This window comes from Eriocheir sinensis, unplaced genomic scaffold, assembly GCF_024679095.1.
Source record: "Eriocheir sinensis breed Jianghai 21 unplaced genomic scaffold, ASM2467909v1 Scaffold213, whole genome shotgun sequence".
Classification (NCBI taxonomy): domain Eukaryota; kingdom Metazoa; phylum Arthropoda; class Malacostraca; order Decapoda; family Varunidae; genus Eriocheir; species Eriocheir sinensis.
In genome coordinates, this window is record NW_026111514.1 from 442,952 (window position 1) to 461,299 (window position 18,348).

General features: G+C 48.0%; 1 protein-coding gene across 1 annotated transcript in view; it reads left to right on the plus strand.

Moving 5' to 3' along the window:
- The first annotated feature begins 17,979 nt into the window (after nucleotides 1-17,979).
- The window catches only part of LOC126990849 (uncharacterized), a 39,305-nt gene continuing 38,936 nt past the window's right edge, over nucleotides 17,980-18,348 (plus strand). Inside the window, exon 1 of the mRNA XM_050849502.1 lies at nucleotides 17,980-18,026. The gene's annotated coding sequence lies outside the window, so the exon portion shown is untranslated. The remainder of the gene's footprint in view (nucleotides 18,027-18,348) is intronic.

Genomic DNA, 18,348 nt, shown 5'->3' on the forward strand with positions numbered 1-18,348 from the left:
GGAGGGAGAGGTGATGGAAGGGGGCAGGAGGGAGAGGTGATGGAAGGGGACAGGAGGGAGAGGTGATGAAGGGGCAGGAGGAGAGGTGATGGAAGGGGGGGCAAGGAGGAGAGGTGGATGGAAGGGGCCAGGAGGGAGAGGTGATGGAAGGGGCAGGAGGGGAGAGGTGATGGAAGGGGCAGGAGGGGAGAGGTGATGGAAGGGGCAGGAGGGAGGTGATGGAAGGGGCAGGGAGGGAGAGGTGATGAAAGGCGGCAGGAGGGAGAGGTGATGGAAGGGGGCAGGAGGGAGAGGTGATGGAAGGTGGCAGGAGGGAGAGGTGATGGAAGGGGCCAGAAGGGAGAGGTGATGGAAGGGGGGCAGGAGGGAGAGGTGATGGAAGGGGGGGCAAGAGGGAGAGGTGATGCAAGGGGGCAGGAGGGAGAGGTGATGAAAGCGGGCAGGAGGGAGAGGTGATGGAAGGGTCCAGGATGGAGAGGTTATGGGAGGGGGCAAGTGGGAGAGGTGATGGAAGGGGCAGGAGGGAGAGGTGATGGAAGGGGCAGGAGGGAGATGATGGAAGGGGGCAGGAGGGAGAGGTGATGGAAGGGGGCAGGAGGGAGAGGTGATGGAAGGGCGCAGGAGGGAGAGGTGATGGAAGGGGGCAGGAGGGAGGTGATGGAAGGGGCAGGAGGGAGAGGTGATGGAAGGGGGGCAGGAGGGAGAGGTGATGGAAGGGGGCAGGAGGGAGAGGTGATGGAAGGGTGCAGGATGGAGAGGTGATGGAAGGGGGCAGGAGGGAGAGGTGATGGAAGGGTGCAGGAGGGAGAGGTGATGGAAGGGAGCAGGAGGGAGGTGATGGAAGGGGCAGGAGGGAGAGGTGATGGAAGGGGCAGGAGGGAGGTGATGGAAGGGGGCAGGAGGGAGAGGTGATGGAAGGGGGCAGGAGAGGTGATGGAAGGGGGGGGAGGAGAGGTGATGAAGGGGCAGGAGGGAGGATGGAAGGGGCAGGAGGGAGAGGTGATGGAAGGGCAGGAGGGAGAGGTGATGGAAGGGGGCAGGAGGAGAGGTGATGGAAGGGACAGGAGGGAGAGGTGATGGAAGGGGCCAGGAGGAAGAGGTGATGGAAGGGGCAGAGGGAGAGGTGATGGAAGGGGCAGGAGGGAGAGGTGATGGAAGGGGCAGGAGGGAGAGGTGATGAAGGGGCAGGAGGGAGAGGTGATGGAAGGGGCAGGAGGGAGAGGTGATGGAAGGGGCAGGAGGAGAGGTGATGGAAGGGGGCCAGGAGGGAGAGGTGATGGAAGGGGGCAGGAGAGAGGTGATGAAGGGGCCGGAGGGAGGTGATGGAAGGGGGCAGGAGGGAGAGGTGATGGAAGGGGGCAGGAGGGAGAGGTGATGGAAGGGCAGGGAGGAGAGGTGATGGAAGGGACAGGAGGGAGAGGTGATGGAAGGGGGCAGGAGGGAGAGGTGATGGAAGGGGCAGGAGGGGAGAGGTGATGGAAGGGGCAGGAGGGAGAGGATGAAGGGGGCAGGAGGAGAGGTGATGGAAGGGGCAGAGGGAAGAGGTGATGGAAGGGGCCAGGAGGGAGAGGTGATGGAAGGGGGCAGGAGGGAGAGGTGATGGAAGGGGGCAGGAGGGAGAGGTGATGGAAGATGCCAGGAGGGAGAGGTGATGGAAGGGGGGGCAGGAGGGAGAGGTGATGGAAGGGGCCAGGAGGGAGAGGTGATGGAAGGGGCCAGGAGGGAGAGGTGATGGAAGGGGGCAGGAGGGAGAGGTGATGGAAGGGGCAGGAGGGAGAGGTGATGGAAGGGGCCAGGAGGGAGAGGTGATGGAAGGGGCAGGAGGGAGAGTTGATGAAGGGGCAGGAGGGAGAGGTGATGGAAGGGGCAAGGAGGGTGAGGTGATGGAAAGGGGCAGGAGGGTGAGGTGTTGGTAGGGGGCAGGTGGGAGAGGTGATGGAAGGGGCCAGGAGGGATAGGTGATGGAAGGGGGCAGGAGGGAGGGGTGATTGAAGGGGACAGGTGGGAGAGGTGATGGAAGGGGGCAGGAGGGCGAGGTGATGTTTTAATGGGGCAGGAGGGAGAGGTGATGGAAGGGGGCAGGAGGGAGAGGTGATGGAAGGGGCCAGGAGGGAGAGGTGATGGAAGGGGCAGGAGGGAGAGGTGATGGAAGGGGCAGGAGGGAGAGGTGATGGAAGGGCCAGGAGGAAGAGGTGATGGAAGGGGGAAGGAGGGAGAGGTGATGGAAGGGAGCAGGAGGGAGAGGTGATGGAAGGGGGCAGGAGGGAGAGGTGATGGAAGGGGGCAGGAGGGAGAGGTGATGGAAGGGGGCAGGAGGGAGAGGTGATGGAAGGGGGCAGGAGGGAGAGGTGATGGAAGGGGGCAGGGGGGAGAGGTGATGGAAGGGGGCAGGAGGGAGAGGTGATGGAAGGGTGCAGGAGGGAGAGGTGATGGAAGGGGCCAGGAGGGAGAGGTGATGGAAGGGGCCAGTAGGGAGAGGTGATGGAAAGGGCAGGAGGGAGAGGTGCTGGACGGGGGCAGGAGGGAGAGGTGATGGAAGGGGGCAGGAGGGAGAGGTGATGGAAGGGGCAGGAGGGAGAGGTGATGGAAGGGGCCAGGAGGTAGAGGTGATGAAAGGGGCAGGAGGGAGAGGTGATGGAAAGGGGCAGGAGGGAGAGGTGATGGAAGGGGGCAGAAGGGAGAGGTGATGGAAGGGGGCAGGAGGGAGAGGTGATGGAAGGGGCAGGAGGGAGAGGTGATGGAAGGGGCCCGGAGGGAGAGGGGATGCAAGGGGCAGGAGGAGAGGTGATGGAAGGGGGAGGAGTGAGAGGTGATGGAAGGGGGCAGGAGGGAGAGGTGATGGAAGGGGGCAGGAGGGAGAGGTGATGAAGACGGCAGGAGGGAGAGGTGATGTTTTAAAGGGGCAGGAGGGAGAGGTGATGGAAGGGACCAGGAGGGAGAGGTGATGGAAGGGGGCAGGAGGGAGAGGTGATGGAAGGGGGCAGGAGGGCGAGGTGATGTTTTAAGGGGGCAGGAGGGAGAGGTGATGGAAGGGGGCAGGAGGGAGAGGTGATGGAAGGGGGCAGGAGGGAGATGTGATGGAAGGGGCAGGAGGGAGAGGTGATGGAGGCCAGGGGAGGGAGAGGTGATGGAAGGGGCAGGAGGGAGAGGTGATGGAAGGGGGCAGGAGGAGAGGTGATGGAAGGGCAGGAGGAGAGGTGGAAGGATGGGAGGAGAGGTGATGGAAGGGGGCAGGAGGGAGAGGTGATGGAAATGGGCATGAGGGAGAGGTGATTGAAGGGAGCAGGATGGAGAGGTGATGAAGGGCAGGAGGGAGAGGTGATGGGGGGCAGTAGGGAGAGGTGATGGAAGGGGGCAGGAGGGAGAGGTGATGGAAGGGGCAGGAGGGAGAGGTGATGGAAGGGCCAAGGAGGGAGAGCTGATGGAAGGGGGCCAGGAGGGAGAGGTGATAAAAGGGGCAGGAGGGAGAGGTGATGGAAGGGGGCCAGGAGGGAGAGGTGATGGAAGGGGGCAGGAGGGAGAGGTGATGGAAGGTTGCAGGAGGGAGAGGTGATGGAAGGGGGCAGGAGGGAGAGGTGATGGAAGGGGGCAGGAAGAAGAGGTGATGGAAGGGGACAGGAGGTAGAGGTGATGGAAGGGGCAGGAGGAGAGGTGATGGAAGGCAGGAGGGAGAGGTGATGGAAGGGGCAGGAGGGAGAAGTGATGTAAGGGGGCAGGAGGGAGAGGTGATGGAAGGGGGCAGGAGGGAGAGGTGATGGAAGGGGGCAGGAGGGAGAGGTGATGGAATGGCCAGGAGGGAGAGGTGATGGAAGGGGGGCAGGAGGGAGAGGTGATGGAAGGGGCAAGGAGAGGTGATGGAAGGGGGCAGGAGGGAGAGGTGATTGAAGGGGCGGCAGGAGGGAGAGGTGATGGAAGGGGGGCAGGAGGGAGAGGTGAGTGAAGGTGGGCAAGAGGGAGAGGTGATGGAAAGGGCCAGGAGGGAGAGGTGATGGAAGGGGGCAGGAGGGAGAGGTGATGGAAGGGGCAAGGAGGGAGAGGTGATGGAAGGGGCAAGGAGAGGAGATGGAAGGGGGCAGGAGGGAGAGGTGATGGAAGGTGGCAGGAGGGAGAGGTGATGGAAGGGGGCAGGAGGGAGAGGTGATGGAAGGGGGGCAGGAGGAGAGGTGATGGAAGGGGCTAGGAGGGAGAGGTGATGGAAAAGGGGCAGGAGGGAGAGGTGATGGAAGGGGGGCAGGAGGGAGAGGTGATGGAAGGGGCCGGAAGGAGAGGTGATGGGAGGGGGCAGGAGGGAGAGGTGATGGAAGGGGGGCAGGAGGGAGAGGTGATGGAAGGGGGCAGGAGGGAGAGGTGATGGAAGGGGGCAGGAGGGAGAGGTGATGGAAGGGGGGGCAGGAGGGAGAGGTGATGGAAGGGGGGCAGGAGGGAGAGGTGAGGGAAGGTGGGCAAGAGGGAGAGGTGATGGAAGGGGCCAGGAGGGAGAGGTGATGGAAGGGTGCAGGAAGGAGCGGTGATGGAAGGGCAGGAGGAGAGGTGATGGAAGGGGCAAGGAGGGAGAGGTGATGGAAGGGGCCAGGAGGGAGAGGTGATGGAAGGGGCAGGAGGAGAGGTGATGGAAGGGGCAGGAGGGAGAGGTGATGGAAGGGGCAGGAGGAGAGGTGATGGATTGGGGCAGGAGGGAGAGGTGATGGAAGGGGGCAGGAGGGAGAGGTGATGGAAGGGCGCAGGAGGGAAAGGTGATGGAAGGGGCAATGAGGGAGAGGTGATGGAAGGAGGGGCAGGAGGGAGAGGTGATGGAAGGGGCCAGGAGGGAGAGGTGATGGAAGGGGCCAGGAGGGAGAGGTGATGAAAGGGGCAGGAGGAGAGAGGTGATGGAAGGGGCAGGAGGGAGGTGATGGAAGGGGCAGGAGGGAGAGGTGATGGAAGGGGCCAGGAGGGAGAGGTGATGGAAGGGGCAGGAGGGAGAGGTGATGGAAGTGGGCAGGAGGGAGGTGATGGAAGGGGCCAGGAGGGAGAGGTGATGGAAGGGGGCAGGAGGGAGAGGTGATGGAAGGGGGCAGGAGGGAGAGGTGATGGAAGGGGGCAGGAGGGAGAGGTGATGGAAGGGGGCAGGAGGGAGAGGTGATGGAAGGGGGGCAGGAGGGAGAGGTGATGGAAGGGGGCAGGAGGGAGAGGTGATGGAAGGGGCCAGGAGGGAGAGGTGATGGAAGGGGGGCAGGAGGGAGAGGTGATGGAAGGGGGCAGGAGGGAGAGGTGATGGAAGGGGGCAGGAGGGAGAGGTGATGGAACGGGCCAGGAGGGAGAGGTGATGGAAGGGGCCAGGAGGGAGAGGTGATGGAAGGGGGCAGGAGGGAGAGGTGATGGAAGGGGCCAGGAGGGAGAGGTGATGGAAGGGTGCAGGAGGGAGAGGTGATGGAAGGGGCCAGGAGGGAGAGGTGATGGAAGGGGCAGGAGGGAGAGGTGATGGAAGGGGGCAGGAGGGTGAGGTGATGGAAGGGGCCAGGAGGGAGAGGTGATGGAAGGGGCCAGGAGGGAGAGGTGATGGAAGGGGCCAGGAGGGAGAGGTGATGGAAGGGGGGCAGGAGGGAGAGGTGATGGAAGGGGGCAGGAGGGAGAGGTGATGGAAGGGGCCAGGCGGGATGTTGCCTCTCTTTTTATCTTCTATCGGTATTTTCACGCTGACTGCTCTTCTGAACTTGCTAACTGCATGCCTCCTCTCTCGCGACCCCGATGCACTCAACTTTCTACTCATGCTCATACTGTCCAAACCCCTTATGCAAGAGTTAACCAGCATCGTCACTCTTTCATCCCTTACACTGGTAAACTCTGGAACAGCCTTCCTTCGTCTGTGCTTCCTTCTGTCTATGACTTGACCTCCTTCAAGAAGAGTGTATCAAGACACCTCTTCACCCGAAATTGACCTCTCTTTCGGCCACTCGATACTTTCTTCTGTTGTGGGAGCGGCAGGTAGCGGCCTTTTTTCCCTCTCCTCTCCTTTTGTTGCCCTTGAGTCGGCTCTTTTCTCGGAAGAAAGGGGTTTGGAGAATACTTTTTTTCCAAGCATTTTTATCTTGCATTGGGGAAGAAATAGAATACGAAATAAAATACAATAAATGAATAAATAAATAAATAAATAAATAAATAAATAAATAAATAAATAAATATATATATATATATATATATATATATATATATATATATATATATATAGATATATATATATATATATATATATATATATATATATATATATATATATATATATATATATATATATATATATATATATATATATATATATATATATATATATATATATATATATATATATATATATATATATATATATACATGTGTGTGTGTGTGTGTGTGTGTGTTTCCAGGTCGATGTTTTCGTACAATTTAGCGAGTATTAAAGTCGGCTAATGGGAGCGAGATTTTGTCGTGTATAAGAAATATATGCAATTTGGACTCCCACGTGCACATGTTCCTTGTTCGTTGATACGCGTGAGTAACGGGAAGCATACGCTGCTGGGCCCGGCATGGCAGTCACACTTAGCGGGTTCTTTAAAGTCTTTCCTTCTAACTCTTTCGTTCTTTCTTCGTTTCTTCCGACTTATCTATTCTTTACTTTTTTCCATTCTTCATTCATTCATTCATTCATGCCCTCAGAGTAGCGGATATAAAAAATCAGGCTTGGCAACGCTGACCAACATCCAAGACCCAGGGGCCGTATGCACAAATATTCTAAGAATAATACTAAGCCTTGCACTTAACAGCTTTTAGCTAAGCATTGGCCCTTAAGTATTACTTAGAATTCCCCTTAGCGGACTCTAAGCTAAGTATTTTTTGAGCAAAATACCGGTATGAAGTGCATCGCCTAGCAAAACGACCACTTGCAAAAGCATTGTATATAGCTACCACAGTGCATATTATGCAGAGATGAAATAGCTATAATGCATTCAACACGTTATCTATCTGTACACAAAAGCTTGTTTGGAAACAATAGACACAACAGTGGAGTAAATGATCGACATAAACGAGCCTTCTTCTTCTTCCTCTTGTGGTCTTTATTGCCTATGATCGTTATAAAGGTGTATCTTTTCATGTTTCCGGTGTACCTCCACTATTCTTTTATGTGTTTTGGTAAAATATGTATATTACTGCCCTGACGTCGTCTCCTCAGCCGCCGGTGACAACAAAGGCGTAGCGCGAAGCGTATCACACGGAATTACCAAATAATAAAAGTAAACAAGTCAAAAACAAACTAAATCTAACCAGACCTGACCAAACCTAACTATGCCTAGCCTATGACCAACCTAACCTGACCCCTCTACTGCCAAAATGCAATGTGCTAAGATGCGTTAATTCACACTCTTCAATAGTTTGAAGTTTCTTCAATATTCAAGCTGTTTGTCACTGTACTGTATTCAGAGACCAACATACAACACATAATGCATTAGCCTCACGTGAGATGGCTACCATAATTTCAGACTCGTGTGTTCAGTGACTTTCTTGTTTATTTATTTTGATATATATCAACTTTGTCAGGTTACTCTGGTATATCTTTATCTCAGTGGGTCAAGGCACACAATCACTAGTACTATTATAAAATGTTCTAATGTTTCCCGAGCTTCTTCACCTATCTGCTGTACTATAGATAGGCATAGGTACTTCTCCATTCACAGAGGCCACTTTTCTCAACTATCTTTGACAGGTCTCCCATTCACATTGTTTCACTCTGCTCCAGTGTCGTCATATGCTTTCCCTCTCTGTATATTTCCTTTCTCCAAAGGGGATTGTCTTGAATTTCCAGTGTTATATTAATTTAATTGGCCCACCGGTGTTCACTCATTTCCTCTCTTTGAAACTCAGCTTCCCTTTTGTTGACCTTTCTCAGAAGCTTCACCCCATTTCCCCTGAGAGCATGTGAACACTATCATGCCAACTGGTCTTGAATGACTTCTAATCTCCCGACATCTTAAGTGTTAGTTTTGCTGACCCATACAAGATAGCTGTGGGGTTACTACTTTCCCCATCCAAAAGCAACTTCCATATTCATACTGGCTAATTTCCCTTCTCTACCACTGATGTTAACACCCGTCATTTTCCTTACCTTGGCTTCATTCAGTTTTCTTTGTGCTTTCTCCTATGGCCTCCTTGCTTATCTCAAATACTAAATAACCATGTGTTTCTATTACCTCTAAGATATTGTTTCCCAGCACCCGCTGTCCTACTGCTGGTGTGAATTTCCATTATTATGTTTAAAGATAAGTTTCCATTCCATACCAAAGTCATTTAGGATCAGGCAAAATCCTTCCACTAATACTACATCATCTGCATAACCTAGGCAAAGCAATACAACTTCTGATGTGTGGGGCTTTATTACTTTTGCCTATATCCACATATACACATGGAGGAGGGGGAATGATTATGAGTAGAAAGGATTGATTGATTATGTGGCAGTAGATGGAAGACTGAGAAAGGATACCTGTGACGCGAAGGTAGTAAGCGGGATGTTCGATGGCTCTGACCATCTTGCAATAGTGGGTGTTTGAAAAGAAAGGTGAAGTAAAAAAGGAAATACCGAAGATAGAAAAGTTACAGGAAAAAGAAATAAAAGATGAGTATAACGTGAAATGGTAGATGCCTTAAGTGAAAAATCGGAAAGTGTGAAAGATAGTACAGATACTGAAAAAGTTTTTAGAACATTTAAAGAAGTAGTGTTAACTACAACAAAAAAGTGTTACGCATGAAAGTGGTGAGAGATGGAAAAAGAAAAGGAAATTCATGGTGGACAGAAGAGATAAGGAGGATAGTAAAAGAGAAAAGGGAACTTTTTTAAGAAAACTTAAGAAAGAAATGTGGTTGAGCAAGTAAAAAGGGAAAGGAAAAAGAAATATAGAGAATGCAAAATGAAATTAAAACAAGCAATAAAAGAAAGTAAGAAGAGAGTTGGTGAAGACTTTGGAAAAGACTAAGTGAAAAATATAAAGGGAACAGGAAATCATATTGGAAAGAAGTAAAAAACGAAAGAAAAGCATCACTCCAATAATATCTCCCCAAGGAAAATTAATGAAGTTATGGGTGAGAATGGAAAGATGTTCAAAGACGGGGAAGCTGTGAAAGCGACATGGAGAGAATATTTCAAAAACTTAATGAATTTTGATGATGGACGTCCAGCAGCTGTTACAGCAACAGTTTTGAGCGGAGGTAGAGGAGGAGTATATAAAGAAAGAAGTATAACATATGAAGAAGTAAATCAGGCATTAAAAAGATTAAAAAATGGAAAAGCAGCAGGAACTGATGGAATCAATCAAATATTTTCCTTCAGGATGGTAGGAGAAAAACTAATAGCAAAAGGAAAGAAACTATACACTGCCTTCATGGACTTAGAAAAAGCTTATGACAGATTCGATTGGATTGCATTGTGGGATGTTTTAAAGATTTATGGTGTAGGAGGAAAACTGTTTAGTGCAATAAAGTCTTTCTATGAGGATGCATCTGCATGTGTCAAAATTACTGGAGAAACAAGTGAACATTTTGAGATAAAGGTGGGATTAAGGCAGGGGCGTGTCATGTCACCATGGTTGTTCAATATTTATATGGATGGTGTCATGGGAGAAATAGAGGGCAAAGTTGGAGTAAAAATGTATGCTGAGGGAAGGCAGTGGGTGCTGAATTCAATCCTGTTTTCTGATGACACAGTGCTCATTGCAGAAAATGAAAGTGACTTACAAAACTTGGTCAGTGATTTTCAGAGCGTCTGTAAAAGGAGAAAGCTGAAAGTAAATGTCAACAAAAGTAAAGTGATGGTTTGTGAGGGGAGTAGAAGTGAGGTTGTAGATTTTGTATGCCCATATAGAGTGGGAACTGAGTGTGAAAAAGAATGCAAAATAATTCTGAATGGTGAAGAAATAGAGGAGGTCAATGAGTTTAAGTACCTTGGATCAGTTATCAGTTGAAAATACAATAATAGTACCAACCCTCACATATGCAAGTGAAACATGGGCCAGGAATGAAAGTCAGAGGTCTAGAGTGCAGACAGTGGAAATGAGTTATTTGAGGAGTGCTTGTGGTGTGAGTAGAATGGATGGAATAAGTAATGAAAGTGTGTATGAGCGTTTTGGAATGTGTCACGGGGGTGAAGGGAATAAGTGACTTTAAAGTGGTTTGGCCACATGGAGCGAATGGAGGAGAGTAAGATGACCAGAAGGGTGTATGTTAGATTGAGGGAGGGAATGTTAGAGGACGACCTCCAGTGAAATGGAGAGATAGGGTGCAGGAGTACGTTAGGGAGAAGGATGAGAGATCCTTGAGAAACTTTGAGCAGGCAAGGAGGGAGTGTCCGGATAGAGAAAGATGGAAACTTCTGCCGTGGCCATCCCTGGTGGGAGCTCCTAAGAGCAGGCGTCGATGAGATGATGATGATGAATGAATTGAGAGGAATCACAGCAGAAATGTTGAAGTGTGGAGATGAAGTTACTATATGAATGGTCAAGATATGTGAAGTGGCCTGGGAAGGGGGGGGGAGGTCCCAGCAGACTTGACAAAAGCCATCATGGTCCCAGTTTACAAGGGGAAGGGCAGGAGAGGGAGGTGGAGTTGTAGGGGTATAAGTCTGCTGAGTGTAGGCTACCTGGAAAGGTATATGGAAAAGTCCTAATTGAGACTGCGCAAAGGCTTACAGAAGAGAAAATCAGTGAAGAACAAGGAGACTTCAGGAAGGGAAGAGGATGTGTGGATCAGATATTTTCCTTCAGGATGGTGTTTTATTAGAAAAAATATTAGCAAAAGTAAAAATATTCTATGATGCCTTCATTGATCTAGTTATTCTAATGTTAGTTTATGACAGAGTCGATTGGCTGGCATTGTGGGACGTATTAAAGATATATGGTGTGGGAGGAAACTGCTTTATGCAATAAAGTCTTTCTATGAGGATGCATCTGCATGTGTCAAAATTACTGGAGAAACAAGTGAACATTTTGAGATGAAAGTGGGCTAAGGCAGGGGTGTGTCATGTCATCGTGGTTGTTCAATATTTATATGGATGGTGTTATGAGAAATGAAGGGCAAAGTTGGGGAAATTGAAGTAAAAATGTATGCTGAGGGAGGGAAGGAAGTGGGTGATGAATTCAATCTTATTTGCTGATGACACAGTGCTCATTGCAGAAAATGAGAGTGACTTACAAAATTTGGTCAGTGTTTTTGATAGTGTCTGTAAAAGGAGAAAGCTGAAAGTAAATGTCAACAAAAGTAAAGTGATGGTTTGTGAGCGGAGTAGAAGGGAGGTTGTAGAGTTTGTATGCCCATATAGAGTGGGCATTGAATGTGAAAAAGAATGCCAAATAATTTTGAATGGTGAAGAAATGGAGGAGGTTAACGAGTTTAGGTACCTTGGATCAGTTATGTGTAAGCATGGTGGTACAGAAGGAGAGAAAAGAGAAAGGGCATTGCAAGGATTGATTGATTGGAGGAGAAGCTGCGGATCCATCTCTGGCATGCCATCTCATTGTTGGGGGCTGAATTTCTCCATGGCATGGACTGGACCTCTGCCAGACACTGCCATGGCACAAACCCGACTGATGGAGACAACTGATTTCTTCTTCCACATCATGTTTGGCCCTGAAATATGAGTACAAGTTCAAATAAACAACATAATATATATATATATATATATATATATATATATATATATATATATATATATATATATATATATATATATATATATATATATATATATATATATATATATATATATATATTAATTGGGATGTTTTTCTTGATTAGTGTACTATACTAAAAGAGGTTAACCTGGTAGCTGCAGGGATCATGTTTCTTAAAGGTCCCTCCGAGAGAGAAAAATGAGAAAAAATCATCACTCACGCAAACCATTTCATAATATATATCAACACATTTGTGATCAGTTTATGCATCGTCTATTTTTTGGGGTTTATATCATGACAAAAATGTGGCCCATCGCTGGTACACGGTAAAGCCACAAATTTGGCCTGTTGCTGCTACCAGGTTAAGTTGGACTATGAATGGACAGATGTTGTTTTAAGAGCATCTGAAATAAACTTATGGGACTGATATATGATAATTAAATCTGTGATATTTATTAAGATGTGTCCAGTGATTTAATTGGCAAAGAATAGCAAAACACAAGCTAAGAAAATAAAAGTACTGAACTGATTGGCGTATCGAGGCAGGAAATGGCCATCGGAGAAATAAGAATGGATTAGTAATTAATATACCCGAAGCAAGAACTAAAAGACATTGCATCGACATACGTATGTGATGGAATAACAGGCATTAACTACATGAGTTATTTACTGCACAGTGCACACTATATGGGCTGGCAACATTGTCTTATTTTCTAGCAATTGAAGTTGCTTATATTGTGCATTATATTCTTGCATGGGAATGATTGCTTGATGCTGGATGATAAAAACTAAATGATTAAACAATAATGTTATGTGGCGAATACCAGCTTGAGGTCACTCTAGGTCTAGGAGGACTTGCTCGTTGTTGTCAATGTCATCACGATCACTGCAAATAGATACATTACAATTAGAAATGCTTTGGTACCTGCCCTATATCTATATCTATACTTGTCCAGAAGTCAAAACTCTTGACTCATGGACCAATTTGCAATTTTTTTTGTTCAAAAAGATTTTAGCATTGTTGATTGACTTTAATAGCTATTTGGGAGTAAGACTAAGAATAATCATAAAATTCACTTTTAGATCTCCATAAGAAAGGAAGCTGCAAATAACAAAAGCCATAATATACTGTGAGCTAATTAATTTTAAATGTGAAAAAAAAGACATGACCAAAACAAATTAAACAATACTACAATGCTAGCTAGCATGGGTATTAGTATCATTTTGCAACACCCAGGGATTCCTGGGAGGTATTTTACAGGAAGGATAGCTACCGTTCGTTAAGTAGGATCAATGAGGTCAGGTGACGTTTATAATTTTTTGTTAGGTTAAAATAAAGCAACATCCTGAATGATAGTTAGTTTGGTAAAAAATTTACGTCCAAAATCAAAATGTTTGTTTAAAAAATAGTCAGTAACACAAATCGGAAATTTATCTGAGTTAGGAGAGGTGAACTTATATTAAGTTAGGTATGTCAGAGCAAGGTTTCTAAACAAGTTGATTTAGGATTAAAGGAAAAAAGTCATAAGTGATGCAACTAATAGTGTGCAAGCTTGAGTACTAGAGCAAGTTCGGTTTAAGAGCTACCGGTACGTCAAATTGATTTGGTTTGGTTACTAAAAATAAGCAAAGGAAGGTAATTTTGTTAGGACACTTCTGACATTTGAGTTAGGTTAAAAATATCAACTTTTCTAAATAATAGTTGATTTGGTTAAAACTGGCTATCTTAAATAACAGATTAAGTTGAAATAACTATATGTCAATGATAAATTTACCCAGGTTAGGTTAATATGATTAGGTTTGGTTTATCGCCGCTGGGAGGTTAGTCAAGTAAAAATGAAATAACAGACACTAGTGACCCAAATAGGTATTGTTTAGGGTTTGGTAGGGTTGGTGGGAAACGTTTGTTGAAGTCAGTCACAAGATTAACAGGTGTGTTAGGTTAAAAGAGTTGAATATTGTAAAGGATAAGTCTGGCGAGGTAAAATATTGGCTCACCTGTGTTCGTTCCTTGGGCAGGAGTCTGTGGCTGCCGGTGTTGATCACAGGTAAGATACACGTGCACCAGTGATGACTGGACCTTCACAGACTACCTAAGGTGAGTGATAACAGACACTGGATGCCCTCCAGGCTATGGCTGAGGGCTGTATAACGCCAGCCACATACTGCAGCCCGCGGGGCTTCCAGCAAGGTTACTCCCAGGGCTCCTTGTGTAACAGCCTGTGGATGGTGGCAGGCGGTCACCAGCCATCGCCTGGAGGGTCTCCAGTGTCTGTTATCACTCAATCTCTGTCAGCCTGTGAAGGTTGCACCTGCATTCTACCTGTCGGCGAACACCACTTCAGTCGTGATGGCCATGTAGGTGTTTCCAAGGTCCGCTCGCCGAACCACTCATCTCAGCACGGTCAGCACAGTCCACAGATATTTCAGGATGAGTTTCAAATCATTACACGCCTCCAATTCGTCTTGACGAGGCCGATATGTTCGGAGGTGATGCCTCTCCTCCCGCTGTAATCCACCATGTTGCAATACTTATGCATTTTTAACGGTGCTATGGGAGCCCCTTCCCCGCCTGAAATTTTCCGCCCGCTAAGTGCTCCAGCTTCAGCGCTAAGCGGCCCAGCGCCATTTTAAGTAGAAAACTTAACGATTCTTTGCCGTTAAGTGCATTTAGCGATGCTAAGAACGTTTGTGTATACCGCCCCTGGCTGGGGAGAAATCCCGAGCCACCTGTGACATCAGGATCAAGATCAGGATCAGGCAGAACCAAATGTTGCACTGCCATCCATCCTGTACGGGGTAAATATAATAAACATCACAAAGACAGACATAAAAAAGTTGCAGAGGATAGAGAATGGGGTGTACAGGAAGATTTTGAGGGCACCAATGTATGCACAGGATGCAGCACTCAGGGGGGAAATAAGAAGCTCCAGTGTTAAAAACAGGATAAGGGAGGGACAGTGGAAGTACCTAAGGTATGTTCTTGTGGAAGGAAACGATTTGGTGAGAAGGGTGGGAGAGGAGGTGATAGAGAAGAGACAGAGTAGGTGGGTGAAAGACTTGTTGAATGGACTGAGAGCAACAGAGGGACTGAGTGTGAGTGTGAGGAATGAGACAAATTAGAGTATAAGGCAGAGAATGAGAGAGGTGGATACAAGAGAGTGGAAGAGGCAAATGGATGAGAAAGCAAGCCTTAAGATATATAGAAAATGGAGACTGGAGTTGGGAGGACAAGATGAGGTATACACCAACAACCAAGCCTCAGAAGTGCTATTCAGATGCGAGACAAACAATTACATGCAACTAAAAGACAGAAACAGACACCGGCAAGAGGAAACCAAGTGTGACATGTGTGAAGCTGGAAACGAAGACCTGCAACACTTCCTGCTCTGGTGCCCGGCCTGTGCAGAGGAAAGAGTAAAGTGCGTGAGGCTGCAACAGCCTTACGAGGAAGAAGAGGACGACACCATTGGAAAATTTTTATTTGAAAATGAACACCGAACAAACGAAAACAACAGTACACAAGTTTTGGACAATAAGAGAAAAAAGAATGAAAGAAAAAGGAAAACTACTACTACTACTACCACCCTGCCCACGGTCTCCCATAGAGGCCCCCTCTCCTGTTCTATAGTCTCCTTGTCGCATAGTGTGTGTCCGCCTTTACACGCAGATGGTAATGTGGGAGTGTAGGAAAGAGAAAATAATTCTGGCATTTCATATACACGCAGGATATTGTCTGTGTGTTCTGATTTTTCTTTTTCTTTCTCAGCAGCTGCCCCGTTACAAAGGCAAGGAATCCCAAGTCACCTGTGACGTCAATATCAGGTTCAAGGCCGCAGTTCAAGTTCAAGGCGCAGGTTTGGAAGAGTGTGGCTGTTCCGAGCATTATGTATGGAATGGATGTGATGACATGGAATGACAGTGAGATACAAAAATTGGAAGTGGGGCAGAATAGGGTAGCAAGAATGGCACTGAATGCACCAAGGTTTGCAGCAGTAGAGGCTCTTAGGGGGGACATGGGATGGAGCACGTTTAGGGAAAGACTAGTAAAGGCAACCTTGAGATATAAAGTGAGACTGGAACAAATGGAGGATGCAAGATTAGCAAGGAAAGTATACTTGTGGAGTATAAGAGATGGCAAATGGGCGAATAAATGTGGGCGAATGATAGACAGGAATGTTATGCTAAGTAGGTGGGTGTACCGACCCTTTGAAGATAGAGAGAATGTGTTTGAATGGAGAATAACAAACAGAAATGGAGAGGGGTTTGAGTGGGATGTAAGAAAGTGGAAGAATGTGATAGATATGGCAGTTAAAGATGAGGGATTGAGCAAGTGGAAGAATGAGATGGAAAGAAAGGAAACTCTCGACTGGTATAGGGAGAAAGAGGCCCCAAAGTGTGAGGTGTGGTATGAGGGAAGCCTGGGAGGTGATCTTCTTTTCCGTGCTAGAGCGCAGTGTCTGGATGTGAATGCAAGGAACTATAGATGGTCTGAGTCCCGCAGCAAAGTGTGCCAGATGTGTGATAGATGTGTGGACGAGACTGTGCAGCATGTAGTGTTGGAATGCAAGAAGTATGACAGGGAGAGAACGAAGATGATGCATGTGTTTTTGAGCGAGATGGGACGTGGAGTAAACGGGAGGACTGGAAGGGAGTGGATGGTGCTGCTGCTGGGGCTCAGTGGAGAGACGAGTGGACGAGTGATTGAGGCAGTGAAAGAGTTCTTGGAAGGCATGTGGCGTGCAAGATGTAGGGAATGATATCTTGCCCCGAGAACATTGACTTCCCGCATGTTTTTTTGTTTTCTCTTCACAGGAGCTGCCGATACAAAGGCCTGGCTGGGGAGAAATCCCGAGCCACCTGTGACATCAAGATCAAGATCAAGACCTTCACAGAGGAATTAGCAGTCAGAATGAGGAGAATGAATGCAGGAGTGAGAATTGGAGAGGATAAAGTATGTGTGTTGTTGTATGCGGATGATGTGGTGGTTATGAGTGAGTCTGCTGGAGAACTACAGAGTCTCCTAGATGTGGTAGGGGGTTATGGAAGGGATTTTGGGGTTAGGTTCAGTAGTGAGAAGAGCAAAGTAATGATAGTGAATAGGTCAGAGGATGAGAGAGAAACAACTTGGAGACTGGAAGGGGATGAGTTGGAACAGACGGAAGAATACAAGTATCTAGGGGTGTGGATGGAGGTAAATGGATGCGGCAGGGCCAAGAATGTAAAGATAAGTATGACAAACCAGTGGGTAGGCCGTTTAGGGAGTGCAGCGAGGATGAGAGCGAGCAAGTATGATGTCATCCGTGAGGTTTGGAAGAGTGTGGCTGTCCCGAGCATTATGTATGGAATGGATGTGATGACATGGAATGACAGTGAGATAGAAAAATTGGAAGTGGGGCAGAATAGGGTAGCAAGAATGGCACTGAATGCACCAAGGTTTGCAGCAGTAGAGGCTCTTAGGGGGGACATGGGATGGAGCACGTTTAGGGAAAGACTAGTAAAGGCAACCTTGAGATATAAAGTGAGACTGGAACAAATGGAGGATGCAAGATTAGCAAGGAAAGTATACTTGTGGAGTATAAGAGATGGCAAATGGGCGAATAAATGTGGGCGAATGATAGACAGGAATGTTATGCTAAGTAGGTGGGTGTACCGACCCTTTGAAGATAGACAGAATGTGTTTGAATGGAGAATAACAAACAGAAATGGAGAGGGGTTTGAGTGGGATGTAAGAAAGTGGAAGAATGTGATAGATATGGCAGTTAAAGATGAGGGATTGAGCAAGTGGAAGAATGAGATGGAAAGAAAGGAAACTCTCGACTGGTATAGGGAGAAAGAGGCCCCAAAGTGTGAGGTGTGGTATGAGGGAAGCCTGGGAGGTGATCTTCTTTTCCGTGCTAGAGCGCAGTGTCTGGATGTGAATGCAAGGAAATATAGATGGATGATAGATGGCCAGATGTGTGACAGGGGTGTGGACGAGACTGTGCAGCATGTATAGTTCTGGAATGTAAGAAGTATGACAGAGAGAGAACGAAGATGATGCAGGTGTTTCTGAGTGAGATGGGACGTGGAGTGAATGGGAGGACTGGAAGGGAGTGGATGGTGCTGCTGCTGGGGCTCAGTGGAGAGACGAGTGGACGAGTGATTGAGGCAGTGAAAGAGTTCTTGGAAGGCATGTGGCGTGAAAGATGTAGGGAATGATATCTTGCCCGAGAACATTGACTTCTGCATGTTTTTTGTTTTCTTCACAGGAGCTGCCACAAAGGCCTGGCTGGGGAGAAATCCCGAGCCACCTGTGACATCAAGATCAAGATCAAGGTCAAGATCAATATCTTGAATCCAGCATCCTCATCATTGCAGGTATTTTACGCTATATCCGAGTATTGATACAGTGCTCCAGCCTACAGCAGCTGCGTACGAGACTTAACAGACAATGGCAGCCCTTAAGTAAGCCGCTAAAGGTGTTGAGGAGGGAAAAAGGTGTTTGTTTACCTCTCGGCCGTTGCGCCAGGGCGGCCAGCCGAGGCGGTGTCGCGTTCCGCCGCATCCTCCTATTATTTCTGGTGACAGGTGAGTCATAGGCACTGTGGCAGGTGTTGGGGGCTGTGTGAGTGTTGGGGCAGGTGTTGGGGGCTGTGTGAGTGTTGGGGCAGGTGTTGGGGGCGGTGGGTGTTGGGGCAGG